We start from the raw sequence: 13549 nt of genomic DNA on the forward strand, positions 1-13549 counted from the left end.
TTTATTATTATGTTCTTTATCTTATTGTGTTTCTTGTGCTGCCTCAGATTCAGAGTAACATCTGCCTTTACACTTGTGTACTGAAAAAGACATTAAACCATCTTGATTTCGAATAATCACGTAATAAGGACAGGATTGCCTGCTTGAAATGATATTGGGTTAAGTATTGGCCAATGCTCTGTGAATAACTTGCAAACTCTTCTTCAGAATACGGTCTTTAAAATTCACCTGGCTAACCACCTGGCACATTTAAAGCAAATATTAATAGGTACTGTATGTAATTGGTGTCAAAGGTTGTAGGTAGAAAGCAGGACAATGGGGTTGAGAGATTCTGATTCAGATTTATTTATCACATGTACATGGAAACATGCAGTGAAATGCATTGCTTGTGCTAACAATCAACACAATCTAATGATGTGCTGGGAGCAGCCTGCCAGTGTTGCCACACATTCTAGCACCAACATAGCATACCTATAATGTCCAACACAACTATTGTACAATGTAATGTTTAACACAGAACAAATTTTTGTTGTGGTAGTCCTTTGGATTCGAAGAAGACACGTTGTTGTGCAGTTCATCTGTGAACATGGAGGTGGCTCTGCGGTCCCAGTCTGGAAGCGCAGAGTCTAGCACAATGGGGGCACTGGAAGTCCATTGTTGTAATAATTGTGGCTGCTGTTCTGTGACGCCACTCACGGTTTTCCATCAGTTTTTGGCAGCGCTTGTCTTCAAAACTGGTGTAGGCTTCATAGCACAGGGCTCGCCAGCAGGTTCTATCAGCAGCCGCAGCTTCTAGTTCCCTTGGCTGGATGTCACAGTAGTGTAGGGTTTCCTTCACAATGTCTTTGTAGCGCTTGCGTGGATGACCTTGAGGTCTCTTTCCAGTTTCCAGTTCACCCTACAGCAGCTGGCGAGGCATATGGTGGTCGTCCATTCTGATGATGTGTCCAACCCACCGCATCTGGGCTCTGATGATCAGGGACTCAATGCTGGTAGACTCCACGTGATCCAACACCTCCAGGTTGGAGACACAGTCTTGCCAATGAATGCCGAGGATGGAGCGGAGGGCAGACATGTGAAGTTTCTCCAGTTGTTTGATGTGTCATCAGTACAGAGTCCAGGTCTCACATCCATATAGGAGAGAAGGGATGACCACAGCTCTGTAGACTTTCAGCTTTGTGGAGACACGGACGTTGTGTTGATTGAGCACTCTGGTACGCGGCCTCCCCAGAGCCTGGCTGGCCTTGCTGATACTGGAGTCAATTTCTTTGTCCAAAGACCCATCATTCGAGATGATGCTTCCCAAGTATTTGAAGCTATTTACATTTGTCAGCTGGGTGTTGTTAACAGTGGTTTTTGGTTCTATGGGGTTGGTGGTTGGCATGGGCTGGTGGAGTACTTCAGTCTTGTTCAGGCTGATAGTCAGGCCAAAGGGCATAGCAGCATCTGAGAATTTGTTCAGCATCAACTGTAGATCACCGTCTTTGCACCAGGAGCACACAGTCATCAGCAAAGAGGGTTTCGTGAATAACTGTATGGAGGCACTTCATCCGTGTGTTCAAGCAGCAAAGGTCAAAGAGAGAGCTATCCAATCAGTACCTGATGTACACTCCCTCCTTCAGACCTTAGACAGCACGTGACAACATGCAAGTGAGGAACAGATTGAGCAGGACTGGGGCTAGTACACAGCCCTGCTTCATCCCATTGGAAATGGCAAATGCAGCTGACGTATCACCACTGCAAAGGACCTGGCCTGTCATTCCGTCATGGAGCAGCTGAATCATCTTCAAGAATTTCTTCAGGCATCTATAGCATCTCAGGATGATCCAGAGAGATTCCCTGTTTACAGTGTCAAATGCCTTTGTCAGGTCAATGAAGACAGGGTAAATTATTAGAGTCACTGAAAGAGGCTTGTTCTGCTTGATGCACTTCTCCTGGACTTGTGTTATGGCAAATATCATGTCTACTGTACTCAGTTCTGGCCAAATTCCACACTGCACCTCCGGGAGGTTTCTTTCCGAGACAGTGACAAGTCTGTTCAGGAAAATACGGGCAAAAACCTTGCCTGTGATGGACAGCAGTGAGATACCCCTGTAGTTTCCGCAGTCTGATTTGCTTCCCTTGTTTTTGTAGAAAGCCACGATGAGGGCATGGCAGAAGTCATCAGGCATCTCCTCTGTGATCCAGATATCTTCCAGGATGTTTTGGAACACCTGTAAAGTGTTTGGGCCTAATGCTTTGTAGATCTCAGCAGGAATGCCATCCTACCCTGTTGCTTTATTTGAGTTAATCTGCGAGATCGCTCTCTCGATCCCATCAGTAGAGGGCGGCAGGTCTAGGTCATCCAGGACTGGCTGCTGATCAGGATCAACTGTGGACGGCCTATTGAGTAGGTTGGAAAAGTGTTCAGCCCAGCGGTTTTTCAGTCCTTCGTGGTCTTTGATCAAGCTTGACCTGTCAGATGACAATCAGGGGGAGCCTCCTGATTTAGAAGGCCCATAAATGGACTTTATGGCATTGAAGAACTCTATGCTGGCATGCATGTCTGCACAGCGTTCTACCTGCTCAACCTTTCTCTGCCACCACTTGTCCTGCATTTCTTGCAGATCTGCCTGTACTTTGGAGGTGTTTAAACTTGTCTTTCTTTGAGACAGATGACGGGTCATTCTACCAGTCTGCATAGGCCTTGTTCTTGGCCTGAGGGGCTGCTGAAATGGTCTCGTGGTTTTCATCAAACCAGTCTTGATGCACTCGGGTTTTCAGTCCGAGTACAGTTGTTGCAGTCTGCGTGATGACATCTTTGAACTGCATCCACTTTTCAGAATAGGTTCCCACAAGTGGTGAATTGCTGGAGAGATTTTCATTAAGTACATTTTGAAAATGTTGGACTTGACCTGGGTCTTGCCGTCTGCCAATGTTGAATGACACTCTGACAAACTTTGGTTCCTTACAATGCAAAGGGGCTATGTGCAGGTTGAGGACTGACCGAACCAGCCTGTGATCTGTCCAATACTCAGCACCTCGCATGGCCCAGGTGATGGTGACGTCTTGAAGGTCACGCTGGCGTACTATGACATAGTTGAGTAGGTGTTAGTGTTTGAACCTGGGATGCGTCCAGGTTGTTTTGTACTTGTTTGCAAGTCTGAACGTCGTGTTAGTGATGCACAGGTTGTGCTCAGCACACTTGCTCAGAAGCAGCAGGCTGTTACTGTTTAGTTTTCCCACCCCATGTCTCCCAAGGACTCCGTCCCAGTTGTTGCTGTCTGTCCCCACCCTAGCGTTGAAGTCACCCAAGATGAGATTGCCACTAGCGGAGGGTGTCTAAATAGTCTGGTCCAGGTCCTCGTAGAAACTTTCCTTGTCTTTGTCTGAAATCACGAGAGTTGGCGCATAGACACTAACAATGGTGATATACCGGGACTTGCTGAGAGGAAAGCAGAACTTCATGATACGTTCATTTATTCCAGTGGGTACAGTAGGGATGTTCTTCAGCAGAGCAGTTTTAGTTCAAAACCTACTCCCTGGATCCTGTTGTCAGTCTGTGGTTTCCCTTTCCAAAAGAATGTATATCCACTCACTGCTTCTTGTAATGAACCCTCATCTGCAAGCCTGGTCTCACTGAGTGCAGTGATGTCAATGCAATAATGGCGAAGTTCAGCCGCAATGAGTGTTGCGCGTCTTTCAGGCTTTGCCACCTTGTCTCTATCCAGCAAGGTGCAGACGTTACAGGCTCCAAAGATGAATTTTCTTTGATTTGTTTCTCTTGATTCATGTCAACCGCTAAGGAGATGATCTGCCAGCCGCAGTTAGCTCGCCAGATGTTGTGGGGCAGGCAATGTTTAGGGTACCTTTTCTAACCCCCTCCCTTATGCGAGGGTGGGCAGTTCTGCCCTGAAAAGGGCTGCCCAGTCACCCTGGAGGCTGCCGAACATCTCTGCAGCCGAACATCCCCGGGTACAGTGACGAACGACCACTGGTCCGAAGACAGCCTACGTGCAGGTTTGGGACTACAACTGCCAGTGGTCATCTCCAGCTGTTGCCTCGCCACTCCCCTATCGCCGCAGGGCTTGACGAGTTGAGTTTGGACCGCACAACAGAAACCTGTGCGTGATGGAGTTTTAAGTGGAATGGCCGTTGCACAGGGGCAATCCCACTCTCTCAGCACTGAGGCTGTCTACAAGAAGAGTCAGAGCCGTCTCTATTTCCTGAGGAGACTGAGGTCCTTTAACATCTGCCGGATGATGCTGAAGATGTTCTATGAGGCTGTGGTGGCCAGTGCTATCATATTTGCTGTTGTGTGCTGGGGCAGCAGGCTGAGGGTAGCAGACACCAACAGAATCAACAAACTCATTCGTAAGGCCAGTGATGTTGTGGGGGTGGAACTGGACTCTCTGACGGTGGTGTCTGACAAGAGGATGCTGTCCAAGTTGCATGCCATCTTGGACAATGACTCCCATCCACTCCATAATGTACTGGTTAGGCACAGGAGTACATTCAGCCAGAGACTCATTCCACCAAGATGCAACATTGAGCATCATAGGAAGTCATTCCTGCCTGTGGCCATCAAACTTTACAACTCCTCCCTCGGAGTGTCAGACACCCTGAGCCAATAGGCTGGTCCTGGACTTATTTCCACTTGGCATAATTTACCTATTATTATTTAATTATTTATGGTTTTATATTGCTATATTTCTTCACTATTCTTGGTTGGTGCGACTGGAACAAAACCCAATTTCCCTCAGGATCAATAAAGTATGTCTGTCTGTCTGTCTGTTTTAGCTATAATACTCCCTCCATTCCAGTTTGATTCACAGGTTACTGTTTGGGAGTGTTCATTGTTTTACCTTTTTGAATGTTTTGTCAATATATCAGTGGAATGATCCCACAGAGAGAATGGAAATTACATTTGTGTTTCAAGAGCAGATGCATCTTTCCCCATTGACATGATGATTTATAACAGCCAACACAGATCATGTCTCTTTCTTTTCACATACTGGCATTGCATTTCAATACAAACATCTGTTCCTCTCCACTGCTTATTGATTATTTCTCTTCCTCCCTCAGGACCTTCCTCAATAAAATGGTTGAAAAATTGTTTGTGGAAGGTCTTGTTCCAGGAGTTGATTTTGAGTTGACTGGCTCAGAGCTAACTTGATAACAGACATTCAGAATTGTGAGGGCTTTCACTGATGATAACAAGAAGGAACCACTGCCTGTGCTTAAGGGTAAAACACCTAGTAATGAGCTAAGGAAAAAAATATTTAGTTCTGAGGAAGAGTCATTGACCCAAAACATCGACTGATTTGTCTTCTGCAGATGCTGCTTGATTAGCTGATTTCTTCCAACATTCTCAGTCAATGACAGGCAAAACCATCCTCACCATTGAGCAAACTAACATGACCACTGCCACAAGAAAGAAGTATTGATCATCAAAGACCCCACTCCATCCAGGCTACATTCCCTTATCACTACTACTATTGAGCAGGAAGTAGAGAAACCTTATATCCAACACCACCAGGCTCAGGAACAGTTGGTACTGTACAACCATTAGGCTCCTGAACCAGTGTGGATAACTTGGATCACCCCTAATCTGAACTGATTCAACAACCTATAGACTCACTTTGAAGGACACTTTGTAACTCATGTTCTCCGTATTAATTATTTATTTTTTGCAATTTGTCTTCCTTCCTAAAGTCTTTTAAGAGACTCTTAGAAAAATAGAGGGCTATGTGGTAGAGAAATTGTATGCAGCTTCTAGAATAGATTACATGGTCAGCACAACATTGTGAGCGAAAGGCCTGTAATGTGCTATAAATCTCTATGTTCTAAGTTCCTTTGCATATTGGTTGTTTGTCAGTCTTTGTTTATGTACCATTGCTGGTAAATTCAATTGTATTTCTTTATTTTTCTGTAAATGCCTGCAAGAAAATGAAACTCAAGATAATAAATTTTACTTTGACTTTGACATTTTCTGTTTTTTTTTGCTTCAGATTTCAGTATATGTAGTCGCATTATGAGTTGTTAAGATCCAGAACATGGTGTCTGAAAGAACAGGAGAAGCAGAATCAGTAGTAACTGTCCAGAGGACAAACAGTCAGAAGGGATATAGTTGCAAAGTTCCTAAAGAGTCAGCATGGGAGTAATGACCCAGGCAATCTCCTTAATGTTCACAAAAAAAGATTTTGTGAATCCAACCTGTCTGGTGCTGATTTCAGTGCTCCTGCTTATTTCCCAGTCTCTTCAGATGTAGCCTGTTTCTATTCTGACTCCATGATAGTCATAACCCAAAGCTAAAGAGAGAAAAATAAACATCAGCATGCTCCTGAAAGTGCAAGTTCCTGAAATAGATCACAGCCACCAAGAATGGATCTTAATAATGAGGTTCGTGAGAGGGTATGTCCAATGCCAAAGGAGCATGCTTGTGGCCATCTAGCCCTGTTTTAAAATAACAGTGACAGAGTTAATCTGGAACCTAAGTGGCATAAATTTACCTGGAGTGAAGAAAGGTTCGTGGAAAAAGGCAATTTAAATATCAAATAGATTTCTTTACACTGGTTTAATGGGAAAATATTGTCAGGGTGCTTTATCCCAAAAAATCAACTGTGCCCATGGTTTATGATGACAAATTTTTAGTAGAAAGAAAATCTGCCCATGAACTTGTGTTTTCTGACTTGGTTGTAGTAAACTTCAGATTATTGCCTGGAAATCACTTTGGAATTACAAGAATAGTCTGATACTCTCTTTTCCTTTAGCAATCCTCTTTTTCCTTCAGCAATCTTTTCAAAGGAAATGTGTGGTCATGTTTGTTACACAGTGTTGGGTGCCTGAAACATGCTGCCAGGGGTGGTGGTGGAAGTAATTCAACTTCAACTTCAAGTCTATTGTCATCTGACTATACATATGAATATACAACCAGATGAAACATTTCTCCAGACCACGGTGCACCCATAAATCATATTTCACACAGCACATAAAACAAAATATACAATAAATACATTAATAAAATATAATTCAAAATTGCATGTAGTGTTCAGCACAGGTAAACAGTAAACAGTATCAGTACAGTAAACATTAAACAGCTCGTTGTCCTAGAGATGAGACCTCAGTGGTGGCAGGGTATTCATTAGTCTCACGGCCTAAGGAAGAAGCACAGGCTGTTCGGCACAACCAGTCATGTTGACCACGGTGCTCATCCAAATTACTTAAAATCAGGTTGCAGTAATGATTATTTTTCCATTCTGCTGATCATAGAAAAGCTACAGCACAATAAAGGCCCTTCGGCCCACAAAGTTGTGCTGAACATGTCCCTACCTTAGAAATTACTAGGCTTACCTATAGCCCTCTATTTTACTAAGCTCCATGTACCTATCTAAAAGTCTCTTAAAAGACCCTTGAACATCCATTCCTTTCAACATATTCACTGTGATATCTGCCACTATTGGGCAGTCCATTGCAGCTTTTCATTGTAGCTAAAGTGGATTTTACACTTGCTACATTTAACTCTGCAAATGAGAGATATAAATCAGGCATAAATTACCTCTGTCCTGAAGGAATATGCAAGATATGATCCAGTATTACACAGTAACATCTTAACATTTAGCTAATTGTGGTTCAATAGAACTTCAAAGAGAAATATTTAAACTCAAACAACCAGATTTCCATTACATTTTGTCCCTAAAGGCATTCTTTAAAACAAAATCTGAACAAGAAACTGTGTTTTATTATAACTATCAATAAATGTCAGTTTATTTTATGTCAGGAGTGAATACTTTAACCTTTATTTCTATCAGTAGATATACAGTCTCTTTCTTGCTCTCTCACTCAATATATACACGGGGCATGACAGTAGTGTAGTGGTTAGCGTAACACTTTACAGCACCAGTGATCAGCAGTCTGAGTTCAATTCTCACTATTGTCTGCAAGGAGTTTGTACATTCTCCCCATAACCATGGAGGATTCTTGTAGGTGCTTCAATTTCCTCTCATATTCCTAAAGATGTACGAGTCAGGGTTAGGGTTGTTAATTTGTGGGCATGCTATGTTGGTGCCGAAATCATGGTGACACTTGCTGGTTGCCCCCAACATATCCTCAATGCAAATGACACATTCCTCTGTATGTTTCCATGTACATATGACAATTTCAGACAATCTCATTTTAAAAAGGTTTATGTTCAAGATTAAAGATTGTTTAATGCCACTTCCAGTACACAAATGTAAAGGGGGAAAAAATAATTGTTACACGAATCCAATGCAGCTCAAAAAAATCACAGTAATATAACTAACACAATAATAAAAAGAATACAGATTATATATATATATAGATATGTTTGTAGGTCAAAGTCAAAGTAAATTTATTATTAAGTGGCCAATTTATTAGGTAAAGCATTTTGCTTACCACTGCACTATTGTGCTACTCCCACCACCCCCACCTGCCCGCATGCTACGTGCTGCAGGTCAAACTGCAATGAAGGCAGAGGAGATAGTGGGAATAGCAGTACCCCAACCTCATCCCCTCTCACAGTTGCACAGTTCCCTCCCCAGATTGAAACTGAATGAAAGGATCCCACAGCATTGCAAGACACACACTGCTCAGAGTAATAGGAGTCACAATGTGCATCTCTGCAGGGATTTGTGCACGAAGTTTGCTATGAATTCCAGGAGGCACAGCACCAGTAGAAACACACTAATGAATGACAACTATGCTACATGATGGTTAGGATTAGGATTATGGTTTGGGTGCAGATACATCAATAGAACCATATGCTTTGCCATCAGCTGGCACTAGGAAAATACTAGCCACAAAATGGGACTTGGAATTACCATGCCAATTTCCAACCAGATTGAATTGGAAATGATAGAGGAGAGAAGTGCAAGCCATGTCCATAAAACCGCTTTGTGCATGTAAAGCTGGTTCAAAATATCTAATTCACAGGTAATGATTATTGCGTCATCAATGCATTGATGTTTCTGAAGGGCTTTCAGTGCACAAATTTTTTTGTTTCTGGTATGATAATAGAGCTGCACTGGTTCTTGATTAGTAACGGTGTCAAAAGTTATGGGGGAAAAGGCAGGAGTATGGGTTGGGAAAGATAATAAATCGGCCATGATGGAATGGCAGAGGAGACTCAATGGGTCAAAGGGCCCAATTGTGCTTCTATGTCTCATAGTCTTAAGCTAAAGTATCTCAGAGCCTCCCTGGTGAATTGGAACAACCAAAGGGAACTAGGTAGATAAAGAATTTTATTTTATTTAGTGAACTTTGAAATAAGTCTTAAAAATACTCTGAAGTAACTGGAGCTTTGGACATTGACCTAGAAATTGTGCAATACCTCATTTTTGTTCTCTCCATATACCAAAGTCAAAGCGATGAAAAATGGTGTAGTTATGTGTCTTGCATGGTGCACAAAATATTTTAAATGCCCTCTGTCATGAAACATAGAGGAGGCTTGACCCAAACACAAAGCAGCAGAAATGATTTAAAGATGAGCACTAACTCTAATAATAAACTGAAATAACAAGTCACAAGGGGCAACAATTTAAGACAGAACAGATACTTAACACAATAAGGCAACAAGGGATTGAAGCCTAGGAGCAACCAATTGAGACTGCTGGTTCAAATGTGTGAACAAGGATTGTGAATGCGAGCTGGGTTTAAATAGGCCGCAGGCGCTGCGTTAGAAACGAGGGGCAGGTAACTCCTGTTAGCTGGGTGAAGACTGAGGTGCCTCTGCTTGTGCAGAGCTGACACCCTCCATAAGACAGAAGCACTTATGCTCAGCTATGGCAAACAATGGTGCATAATGTTTGATAAATAGATAGATTGGTTTTATTTGCCACATGTACATTGAAACATACAGTGAAATGTGTCATTGGCATCAATGACCAGCACAATCTGAGGATGTGCTGAGGGCTGCTCACAAGTGTTGCCATGCTTCCAGTGCCAATCTAGCATGCCCACAATTCACTAACCCTAACTGTATATCTCTGGAATGTGGGAAAAAACCAGAGCACCTGGAGGAAACAAGCTCCTTACAGACAGTGAAGGGAATTGAAACCCATATGCAATCTGTATCATTTGCATCTGTGTATGTGGATTTTCCACAGGCTGATAATGTGGATGTAGTTGTTCACAGCACCTATGAAGCTTGGCTCAGCGCATGTAGGGAGCATCTACCCACACTGGATACAGGTTGAAACTGTGAACCCAATGGGCAGATCCCCCTTTGATCCTTGTATTCATATGACTCTTCTCTATACTGGAAAAGTATAGCACAGTAGGGAAGGACCTGTTAAGTAATGCACAATCACATGCACCATTGATTCCCACTTAAACTAAAGCTCTTCATGAAACAAACCTGACACAGAATAGGGATTGCTTTATCAAGCACCTTTAATCTGTCTGCTGCAAAAGGCAGGATCTCCTGGTGACCATCCATTTCAATTTGTTTCTCCATTCACGTTCAGATATGTCAGTCCATGCCCTCCTCCAATGCCTTGATGAGGTCAAACTTACGTTGGAGGAGCAACACCTCATATTCTTTCTGGGTAGTCTCCAACCTGATGGCATGAACATTGAATTCTCCAACTTTAGGTAATTTCTCATCCCTAACCCCACTTCTCTCCTTTTCTATTCCCCGTTCTGATTACCTCCTCACCCTTCTCTTATTCTCACCTGCCCCTCCTCCTTCCCCCCTCCTCTGGTCCACTTTCTTCTCCTATCAGATTCCTTCTTCTTCAGCTCTTCTTCCATCTATTCCCTCCCATTTTCTCACTTTCCACCCACCTACCTTCACTCTCACCTGTTCTCACTTCTCACTTGCCAACTTGTATTACTTCCCCCTCTCCCCCCCCTCCCATTCCCACTTCATATTGTAATTGAGGTTAATTAAACCCAAAATGTAATGTTAGAAAGTTCCACCTCCGGAGGGATGAAAACGAGGTTTACCGATGAAGGGTCTTAGCCCAAAATATTAACTCTCTGGATGCTTCCTGACTTCTGAATTCCTCCATCATTTAGTGTATGTGCTCAAATGACCATTGTGTCATAAGTGGCAGTGACTAATTTCTGGACAGTTACTCATTTTTTACAGTGGTATATCTAGTAAACCCACCACCTCAGAGATATAGAGAACTGGGTTCGATCCTATCCCTGGGTGAGGTTAATGTGGTGTTTGCATGCGCTCTCTGGAACTGCGTGGATTTCCGTTGGGTGCTCCAGTCTCCTACCTCCCAAAGATGTGTGGATTTGTTTGTTAATTGACAACTGGCTATTACCCAGAGTGTGGAGGTCAGTGAGAGGAGTAGATGGGAATGTGGGGAGAATTAAAAATAGGATTAATGTAGGATTGGTGTACATGTGTGTTTGATATTCAGCATGGACTTGGTGGGCTGAAGGGCCTGTATAACGCAATGATTTTCAATGGTCATTTTCAATTCTTGGCTACTGAGAACAACAAGTGGAAAAACAATTTTTGCAACTTATTTCACAATTCCAAGTTGCACTAACATTAATGTTACAGTTTGCTATTGCTGGAGGCTTTTTTGCAACTGCTTTCTTTGTGTTATTAATGTAGAGCATTCAAAATCTGCTTCAGCTCATCTGGAAAGGTTTGACAAAAGTTATTTACAACATAAGCATTCTGGTGAGCACCAGCTAGGGCTTATTTAGTTTATTTATCTCACCTGCAGGCTTCTTAAGATCTACGATAACAGTATTGTGATATAGCCAGAGATAATTGAACCAAAGGGCTTAAACCATTTTTGTAAGGTACACACATCTGCTGAGGGCTAGATCAGAGGCATTCAAGTCTGGTGACTGAGAAAAAGTTACAAGAGGTTCAGGTACGATTTCTGGAAAGCCATCTCATGGGTTACATGGCAATTCAGGACTAAACGAATCAATGAAGGATACTCGACAGCTCTGGCAGGGCTTGAACGCTATCACCCCTTATAAAGTAAAAACATGAGATATAGGTGACAAAAGGGCATCAATTCCAGGTGCGAACAATGCCTTCTATGATTGCTTTGATCATTGAAACATGGAGAAGCCATCATGAACTCTCACAGCTCCCGATGATCCTGTGATTTCAGTCTCTGAGGCAGACGAGTGAGCACCCTTCAGTAGGGTGAACCCTCAGAAAGGTTTGAGGTACCCACCCTCTTCAAGCAGGCCTCAATTTCACCGGTGAGTAAGAACAACATGGTCACCTGCCTCAATGACTATCGTCCAGTAATACTTACATCTACAGTGATGAAGTGTTTTGAGAGGTTGATATCAACTCCTGCCTGTGAAGCTACTTGTATCCATTCTAATTTGCCTACCTGCACAACAGGTCCAAAGCAGGGGCCATCTCATTGGCTCTTCACTTAACCCTGGAACATCTGGACAGCAAAGATGCATATATCAGGATGTGCTTTATCGACTACAGCTCATCTTTCAATACTATTATACAATCAAAACTAGTCAATAAGCTTCAAGACCATGGCCTCTATACCTCCTTGAACAATTGGATCCTTGATTTCCTCAGTTGCAAATGCTAGTCAGTTTGGATTGACAACAACATCACCTCCAGAATCTCCATCTGCACAGGTGCACCACAAACTGTGTGCTTAGCCGTCTGCTTTGCTCAATTTACACTTATGACTGTATGGCTAAGCACAGCTCCAATATTATATTGTTTGCTGTTGACACCAAGACCAAGGAGCTGATTATAGTCTTCAGGAGGAGGAAACCAGAGGTCCATGATCCAGTCCTCAACAAGGAATCAGAGATAAAGAGGATCCTCAACTTTCAATAAGTAGTGGATACAGCCCAGTCTCTCACCACCATTGACTACATCTAGATGAAACATTGTTGCAGGAAAACAGCATCCATCATCAGAGACTCCCACCACCCAGATCATGTTCTCTTCTCACTGCTGCCATCAGGAAGAAGGTACAAAAGCCTCAAGACTCACACCATCAGATTCAGAAGCAGTCAGCTATCAGGCATTGAAAGGGGATAACTTCACTCAATTTCATTTTCCCCATCACTAAAATGTTCCCATTATCCATGGACTCACTTTCAAGGACTCTTCATCTCATGCTCTCGATATTTATTTCTTATTTATTTATTACTACTATTATTAGTAGTATTATTTCTTTTTGTATTTGCACAGTTTTCTGTCTTTTGCACACTGGTTAAGGCCAAGTTGATGTGTTCTTTCATTGATTCTATTATGTTATTGGATTTATTGGGTATGCCCACAAGAAAATATATCTTAGGGTTGTATATGGTGACATATATGCACTTTGATAATAAATTTATTTTGAACTTTGAAGGTAATCAAGGGATTCTGATTCTGAGTGGGGGAGTCTGGGACTAGAGGGCACCTCATCAAAATAGAAGGACATCCACTTAGAACAGAGATGAAGAAGTATTTTTTAACCAGAGGTAGGGATTCTGTGGAATTCATTGCCACAGACAGTTGTGGAGGCCAAGTCATTGGATATACTTAAAGAGAAAACTGATAGGTTCTTGATTAGTTACATCAAAGTTTATAGCGAGAAGA

The sequence above is a fragment of the Hemitrygon akajei genome, chromosome 14 (assembly GCF_048418815.1).
Source record: "Hemitrygon akajei chromosome 14, sHemAka1.3, whole genome shotgun sequence".
In the NCBI taxonomy this organism is placed as follows: Eukaryota; Metazoa; Chordata; class Chondrichthyes; order Myliobatiformes; family Dasyatidae; genus Hemitrygon; species Hemitrygon akajei.